Source organism: Cupressus sempervirens, chromosome 9 (assembly GCF_028749045.1).
Source record: "Cupressus sempervirens isolate cs-2001-9-10 chromosome 9, ASM2874904v1, whole genome shotgun sequence".
Taxonomy (NCBI): Eukaryota; Viridiplantae; Streptophyta; class Pinopsida; order Cupressales; family Cupressaceae; genus Cupressus; species Cupressus sempervirens.
In genome coordinates, this window is record NC_143126.1 from 807,725,283 (window position 1) to 807,734,326 (window position 9,044).

Genomic DNA, 9,044 nt, shown 5'->3' on the forward strand with positions numbered 1-9,044 from the left:
TACTCAAATCCTTTTTCAAATTTATTATATGTCTTGTAATATTCTTCAAATTGATCCTATTAACAAGTTTGCACCGACAAATACTCAGGGACCGATTTCTATAAAAAAAGGGTTTGAACTAAGAATCAATTAAGATACCATGAATCAAATCTTTTACCATAATCAATTGGTTTCTTTCTTACACCATGGAAATCAACTTCTAAGAAAATCATTAAATCATCCACAAAACACTTTAAATGGTTCAATGCTTTGATATAAATCAGTTCTACACGTAATAATCTCTTATATGAATTAGAAAAATGATTCCTTTAACTATTCATATCTAAAAACCAACATAGCTATTGTTGAGTGACAATAGAATTTTTCAACTTGTAAATGTGTGATGAGCAATGAACATAATCTGAATTTGCATGTGAACACATATTTTGATTATAATTGACATTAATGACAAAACAAAATACCCAAGATTCAACAGTTAGTCCAACCTGTAAAGAGCCAACCAATAGAACGAAAATGGATAGGGTTCCCTTTGTAAAATCAACATAAGTGGTGTTCATTTCAAGAGAATTAGTTTCTTCGTGGTTTTTCGAATTTTGAGTTTTCATATAAATTCTAGTGTTGATTTTGTTGATTTTATTTTTCTTTCATGTTCTTATGTATTATGAATTTCTGATTGGTTTAAGATTTTATCAAATTACCTACAATTAATGCTATTAGTCTAATTAAATTTATTCTCCCTCCCTCTTAGTTATTCAACCTTTTCAACATTTTGGCTATGACAGACAACCTAAGGTGGGCATCAAGATGAAAAACAATTTGGAAACAAAGAATTTCCTTTACTTTATCGTGTAGGGAGTTGAGCATGTAGAAAAAATAAACTTTTCTTTTAGTATAATTGAGTATCTACCCTAACATAGAGGTATATTGATTGAGAAGGCATTTCCAACTTTTAGATTCCATCATAGAAGTAATACCAAAAAGGATTGTACACCATTCAAAATTTGATGCAATACGACTCCCTTGAAGTTTCTGAACTCAATTATCATACATAGGTTATTTCTTCCTAGGACCTCTAGTATTATAATAAATTAAAGGGGGATAATAGGTCTCAATATATAATAACTCTAAGAACATTAAAGAATCCCCTAAAGGTTCTAGTGCCAAGAATTGAGTATCAAACCATGGTCACACAATATTCAATCAACATAATCAATTTTTGATTTAAAAAAACAAATCTTTCAAGTACTCTAAAAAGGAAGTCACATTCAACCCTATCACAGGGTTTAAAGATATCTAACATAAGGGTCATCCTCAAGAGTCTTCCCTTCTCCATAGAGTGGAAATATTTATAGATAGTAATCAATGATTTTCTACTAAGGACAAAGCCATTTTGGTTTAATATTATCATGTTATCAAGAAAAGGCTTAAGTTTATTGACTTGGGACTTTAGAGAGGATTATATATTTATTGTGTTACAAAGTATTCTTTGCCTAAAATTGCAAAGAGAGAGGTTCTAGAATTTTGGGAATCAAAGCAATAAATGAGCACATATGTACATGTTGGGATCTACAAATAGTTATAATAATTGAATATATAAGGTGTAGAATTTAAATATTCATTTCTTTTCCTTTTGAATAAATTCAATCAATCAAGATCTAATTTATTATTGTTAAATAAGTTTACACACATGAACTTTGCCTTATACATCATATAAATTTTGACCCTAATACAACCAAAAGATATATTGTCTAATTTATCATGATAAGAAGAAGCTAGTACATATTTTCTATTTTTCACTTAGTAATAACTCACTTTTTTCTTAGTTTCAAATCATATTAACATGTTGAATTATCAACTTTTACTAAATCATCAATTATAATATACATGAATACAAATCTAATTTATTAATTATTTTAAATAAAAATATCAATGAATTTTCTCTTTTCAGTTCTCTAGAATGAATGGGAGATCACTTGATTTTAGAATAATTGAAAATAATATTTTTCTACAACATGAAATTAGATCACATGAACATAGATATAGTAAAATCTATGGTAAAATGAAATGGGGTATAATCAACTAAACATTGATATTTAAAATGAGGATGGTCCTATGATTGCATACTTTACTTGGGATGAGATAAGGAAATTTTTAATGTTAGAAAAAGTTAACCAAGGAATTAGTGAATAAACAAAACATGGATAAAATATATAAGACAACATATACATATAGAATCAAGATATATCAATAAGCATGCATAAGCATGTTTGTAATTACATATAGGTTGACACCATTTTCATCATGTATAAGTATACATTGTCTCAAAATGGGCACAAAACTAAATTAGAAATACAAAAAAAAAGTATTTTTTATCATTATAAATTTACATGCCACAATAAATTTGAGAAATGTCTCTTTTATATCATTCAAGTTTTTTTAAATATGTATATTCCAATTCAAAGGTAATAATGTTAAAAGATGATTGAGAACAAGTTTTTGTTGGAAAAATGGTTTGCACTCCTCTCAAGGTTTGTGACAAGGCAATATTTGCATGTTGTGGATTCTATAAGTTTAGTAATTGTATCAGGCATTGATAGGTTGAACTTTTGGTGCAACAACAACCATATTTATAACAAATGATATAACTAGAGCTTGGTCACAAGTTTAAGTCTCCTTGGAAAACACTGAGAGGGAGATATTTAGAAAAATGGTCAACGCTCCCCTTAAGGTTCATGGTAAGGGACTAATTGCATCTAATATATTCTACAAATCTAGTGGTTGTATCAAGAATTGATAGGTTGATAGTTTGGTGCTACGATAACCATGCTTCAACTATTTTTAGTTATTTACTTAAATTGTATATATCCACATTATTTAACCATTAGGAAAAATCCTTGATTCTAGGTGTTATTGAACCATTAAGCATGTCTTTAAATTATAATATGTGTACTTAAATAATAAATCATTTTGACTAATGTTATTATTCATTAATAATAAAAATAATTTGGTATGGATTTTTTTTTTTCATTTAGTTTTTTCCTAAAATACTTAATAATATTTTCCTAGATAAATTTATTAATTCATGTAAATTTTTTGTATTTTGCAGATATCAATCTCATGTAATGAAATGTCGTAGTTGTAGAGGTGCACTAAGAGTATTCAAGGTTCTTGAAATCATTACACAAGAATTACCCATCTTGTGTATTGCAATACTTGGAGTTAAAGCAACTACTAAACAAGCATCATCAACATTAAATGTTTGGAATGTAGTATTGGTTGGAATTGCATTAGCTTCATGCTTGATATCGCGATGGCTATCAAATTTCATTTGCAAGACTTTTTATTTTCATGACTATAATCATGCACTTGTAAAGTAAAATATATAGTCAACAAGGACCTTGTAAAGGCTAAAATACTTACCTAGATCTAAAAGGATGAGGTGGAATTTGCATGATCAAAGAGTTTATATTTATTTACAATTAAATACTTGTCTAATTGTTTATATCACTATTTCAAATGTTACTTGTACATTTATTATACTTATTTTGGTGAAATAAAGATATCATGTATATTTAAATTATGTAATATTTTATCTACTACCAATTAGGTAGGATTAATATCGAGATTAAATTAGTATTTAATTCATCAATAACAAGTGCATTAGATACCAACTTATGTTTCTCTTTTTCTTTTCTTTTTCAAGCAACTTCCAAATTAAAATTCCCTCAATTTGATGTCTTAGAAGCATTTTATTATAGTGGTAATTAAAAGAAAAATAAAAAATATCTATAAGTTGTTAGTATTTACTTCATTTATTAAAAGATAATAATCATTATAGGATTATAACAAGATTTGAGAAATTTATTTGTGAGTTCAATGTGATTTTTAATAATGTTTGTTCCAGATAGTAAGGTAACATATAAAGTCTATTAAACATGCAATATTAATCATTGCTAATAACTAAGACTTACATTTATTTTTAGGAACATTTGATAGCCTTGTTATGTTTAAAGTATGTTGTGTTGAGCATTGAATTACATTTTTAATTTACCTATAATGTAATAAATAAAGAAAATAAGATAATTGTTGGATTTTAAACTAAATCTAAATATAAAATATGTAGATGTAAAGAACAATAGTTTTTCCTTAAGTTAATGTCATAAAAATGTTTAATTTTTTCCTACTATAAAATTGAATGGGACTTTATATTTACATTGGTTAGTATAATGTATCATGGTAAATTTATAATTTATATATAATATTCATAAAATATTTGAGCATGTTGACAACGTTAAAAGGAAATGATACAATTATTGGAAGTCTTAATGGGAAACTAAGATAATGAGAGGGGGGTGAATCACGATCTACAAAAACCTTAAATTTCTTAAGACAAATAAAAAAACAAATTTATTCACCTCTAATCCATCTCATATCTTAAATCATTAATCATATAACCATAAATTGTAATAGATCTAAGTGTGCAACACGTCCATAATCATGAAAGTAAATGGAAACACATAACACAGATGATTTGGTTGCCAAGAAACCTTGCAAAGTGAAGGTAAAACTAGAGTGGGGATGACACCCACAAATCTTCACTACTGAAACAATAAAGTGTGCATGTTAAGGGTATAATGTTTGACAACTTTTGGTGATCTACCCTCTAAGGGGTCTACCTTGTTAGACCTTGTTAGGAGCTTACAAGATTTATTCAATCTACCTTGGTTAAAGGATTTAAAAACCACAACTAAGTAAGCACTCTATTAGGAGATTTAAATAGGTCTATTAAAACCACTCTATTAAGAGATTTATCTCAATTCACTTGTTAGAATATCTCAATACATGATCCTTTGGTTAACACTCTAATGCTAGGCTATAGATCTTCTCTTTCCTTATTTGATTGAATCTCCTTAACTGATATACTCTATTCTTCCCTTCATTGTTAGGTTTCTCTATTTGATCTCTACTTCTTATCATCAAACATATCCTTCCTTCACTCATACACTTATCTCTTCGATCTCTCCTAATCCTTCTTACATAGACATGAAAAACATATGGATTTAGGGCTTGAACCCTTCTTAAATAAATAATTAGAGAAGGTTCTAGATCATGATCAACAATCTAGAGCTCTCCCTTTTTCCACTTAGTCCTTCCAATTTTTTGATTGATTACTCTACCTTTCTAGGGATTGATGTCCTCTAACAAAATGCATAATTACGTTCTTATTTGTCTTTACAATTTGTAAATTAAGTGTAGAAGTCGGCTAAAATAGCTTAAAGAAGTGTTTGTGCCATCAAAAACACCTATGTCAAAACTAGTTTACCTAACACTTGATTACCCTGACACTCAATCACAACTAATATTCATGTTGTCCCTTGGATTTTGTACGCTCGGTAGTAACTCTCTCACTCGACATAAACTGACTTCACTTCACTTGGCATCTTTTATCCTTACTCAACATAAATTGTCACTCAGTCCATAACCTAAGAATTACTCGACTCAAACTAAAATGCAAACAAGTCTTACATCTTTCAGCCTTCATTGAATTCCTTGGTTAAAGTGATGACTGACCAACTCTACCTAGGAAATGACTAAGTGTTTGACACTAATAGTCAACACAACATGGAGATCATCAACAATATTATATTTTATTTAGGCTTTCAAGATTAGAAGTGTTTGATACCATAAATAGTTTAGATATATTATCTATTCTTTTTTTAAAAATTGAGATTCACATTCTTGTGAATATTTATAGCATTATATATTAGCTAAGTATAACTTTTAATATAACATTCATATGATTAAGTGTAGATTTAATATTTACATAATTATTACATTCTTTTATTTTATTTTAGGAAAAATCTATAAGGTATCTTTTAATTTGAATGAGGATTTATATTTATGTGGATAATGAATTTTGAACAAAATGAAGGAAAAGAAGTAAAAATTTTACTTTTTGTTAAAGTGTTTTCTTAGTTTAAATATTTAGTGGTCTCAATATGCATAATGTGATTTATATAAACATTCAAATTTTATTGTAGAAATAAAAATAATACTATAGAGTATGAGGTGTTACTATTGGGTATTATTGCTGCCAAAAAAAGAGGTGTGAAAATCCTAAAAGTCCAAGGCGATGTAGAACTAAGAGTAAGGCAAGTTCGAAGTCAATAGACTATGAAGAACCCAAGACTTTAGAACTATAGGAACAGAGTTTGGGATAAAATAGAAGACCTTGATGCCTTCTCTATACAAGTTGTTCCAAGGGAGAAATATGTAAGACTAGATATGTTAGCTGCCTCCTCATCCCTTATGCTACCTCATCTAGAATTCAAAGACAAAGAATATAAGGTTGAAGTCCTATTCAGACATAATGTGTCTAACAATGTTGAATCATAGCAAGTCTTCACCAATGATAAGTAGATCCAATGTTTCCTAGAAGGAACTGAGCCTTTTACTGACTGTTACTTTGAAAGAAGTGAAAGCCCTTCCTAATACTTCTCCCCTAATAACAAGAAAGATTTGGAGCTTGGTGTTGAGGAACTAAAAGGTAACAAAATTCCTAGGCATCTAATCTCTTTAGAAAAAATTTTTAATAGACATGATGAATATATTAGAAAAGAAAGAGGTAGGAAAGGTGGAACCTCTCAAGATTTTGAGGGAATGAATATAGGCACCGAGTTTAAGCCTAAAATGATTAATATTGGTAGTAGTTGTTTTGATGAAGAAAGAACAAGGGCTAAAGGGTTTCTTTCTGAATATCAATATGTTTTTTCTTTGGGGTATGAGGATTTAAATACTTTTAAAAATGTTGAGTTTAAACATAAGCTTCCCCTTAAGCATGATACAATCCCTTTTAGACAAAAGAAACACAACTACAACCCAATGATCTCAAATGCCATTTTTAGATAAATACATAAGATGTTAGAAGAAAGGATCATATATCCTATATACCATTCAACTTAGATAGATAATATTGTCCTTGTCCGAAAAAAGAGTGGGGAGATCAAAATATGTGTTGACTTTAGCAATTTGAATCAAGCTTCTCTTAAAGACAACTATGCTCTCCCTAACATGGATCATTTACTATAGACAATTGTAGAATCTGAAATAATGTCCATGTTGGATGGTTTCTCAAGCTTCAATCAAATTGAAGTAGATCTAGATGATCAATTTTAAAAAAAACGTTCACCACTCCTTAGGGAACCTTTGCTTATAAGAACATGCCCTTTGGACTAATTAGTGTTGGAACTACATTTCAGAGAGCCATGAATTCATCCTTTGTAGATTTAAAGGACAATATTATTGTCATTTGTTTGGATGATTTAACAATCCTCTCTAAGAAAAGAGAAATTCATTTGAAGAACTTGGAGAAGGTGAGAAAGTGTTGATGAGATGTACGAGACATGGAATCTCCCTTAACCCCAAGAAATATATCTTATGTGTTATAGTGGGCAAGTTGTTGGGTCACATAATGTCTTAAGAAGGCATTAAGATTGATCCTAAACGTGTCAAAGCTATCCAGTAGCTCAATTAACATCAAGAAAATATGGAATTAAGTCCTTCTTTGGTCAGGTAAATTTCTTGAGCTATTTTTTTCTTGATCTCTTTGAAATAACCAAGTGTATAATTGACATGATGAAGGGAAGTCAGAAATTCAAGTGGAATGACTCTATAAGGAAGGCTTTTGACAAAATCAAAGCTAACATAGCCAAAGCTCATGTCCCAGTTCATCTAGATATGCCAAAGAGTTTATTTTGTACTACTATGCATTAGCCCGTACATTATCTGTCATACTCATGCAAGAAAACAAAGAATTTATTCAAGAACCTATTGTTTTCATGAGCACCCCTCTTAAGGAGCATGAAATGAGGTACTCTCGGATGGAGAAGCATGCTTATGTTGTAGTAAGATCCCTTAAAAAATTTAGATTCTATGTCTTGCATTCATTTTCTATTGTGCACATTCCCGATTCAGTAGTCAAGAGTATCTTGACTTAACAAGAGATAGGATGCAATACCAGAGGATCTTGTATAGCCAATGTCTAGGAATATGGCATTGAGTTAAAGCCAAAAAAACTAGTCTAAGGTATTGATTTATGTAGAGAAATTGCGAAAAACCAAGAGGCAAGTAAAGAAGAAGAAACCTCAAGATTTTTTATGGTAAGCCTCCAAGATCCTTGGTTTTCAAATATTTCTTATTTCCTTACTTATGGAGAGTGTCCTAATGGATTGACATACAAGCAAAGAAGAGAGCTCAGGACTAAGTCAAGCATGTAAGTTATTTATGATGATCATTTTCATAAAAGGGCAATTGATGGAACCTTCCTAAGGTGTGTGGATAATGTTAGAAGAAAATGATAATTTAATTTAATTTATTAAATTACCTTTTCTCCCTTCTTAAGATTTCGCTTTATATGTTTTTTGCTTTCTCTATTTAATAATTAATTAGTAATTATTAAATAGCTTTTACCTTTAGGTTACCCTTTTTGGGTTTTGATCTCCTTTTATAAGGATTGATCTCTTTGTAATTCATAATCTCTTCTTCATCTAAATATACAATTTGCATGTTTTTCAAAGCAAACCCTTGCCTCTTCTTGTCTTTTTCTTCTCTATGACATGTTTTCTACATGCAGGTATTCAAGGGCTTTGTGGATTTGATTTTCATATTTTCGCAAATCCTGTTGTAGGTGTTTTTTGGTTTTGATGTAGTTTGGTTGCCTGTTTTGGTAGTCAAAACCAGATGTTTAGTTTTTCACTCTGGAGGGCATATCTTGAGCATCCCATCTCTATTTTTTGAAAATGTTATATTTTTGGAAAGTTGGTTTCTCCTCTTTTCAGAAATGGTATAATTTCCTTTAGATTCTGCTCCATGCTCTTTCTATCATGTTTTTTGATTTATTGCACTATGGTGGATATCTTGGGTGTTTCGTGTCTGGGGATTATTTTCATGGCATGAGATCAATTCTTTTGGGTTGTACTATTTGTTGTGTCAGCTCTTTGCCCTTTTTTATCATTGTTAATATCATTGGTAAGCATTTTTTTTAT

The 9,044-nt window shown here is 29.6% G+C and overlaps 1 pseudogene across 1 annotated transcript in view; it reads left to right on the plus strand.

Annotated features, from left to right (window-relative positions):
* The window catches only part of LOC149541159 (protochlorophyllide-dependent translocon component 52, chloroplastic-like), a 154,905-nt pseudogene extending 151,325 nt beyond the window's left edge, over nucleotides 1-3,580 (plus strand). The window contains exon 7 of the transcript XR_016356484.1: nucleotides 3,107-3,580. The product of XR_016356484.1 is annotated as a protochlorophyllide-dependent translocon component 52, chloroplastic-like (transcript). The remainder of the gene's footprint in view (nucleotides 1-3,106) is intronic.
* Nucleotides 3,581-9,044: the final 5,464 nt, after the last annotated feature.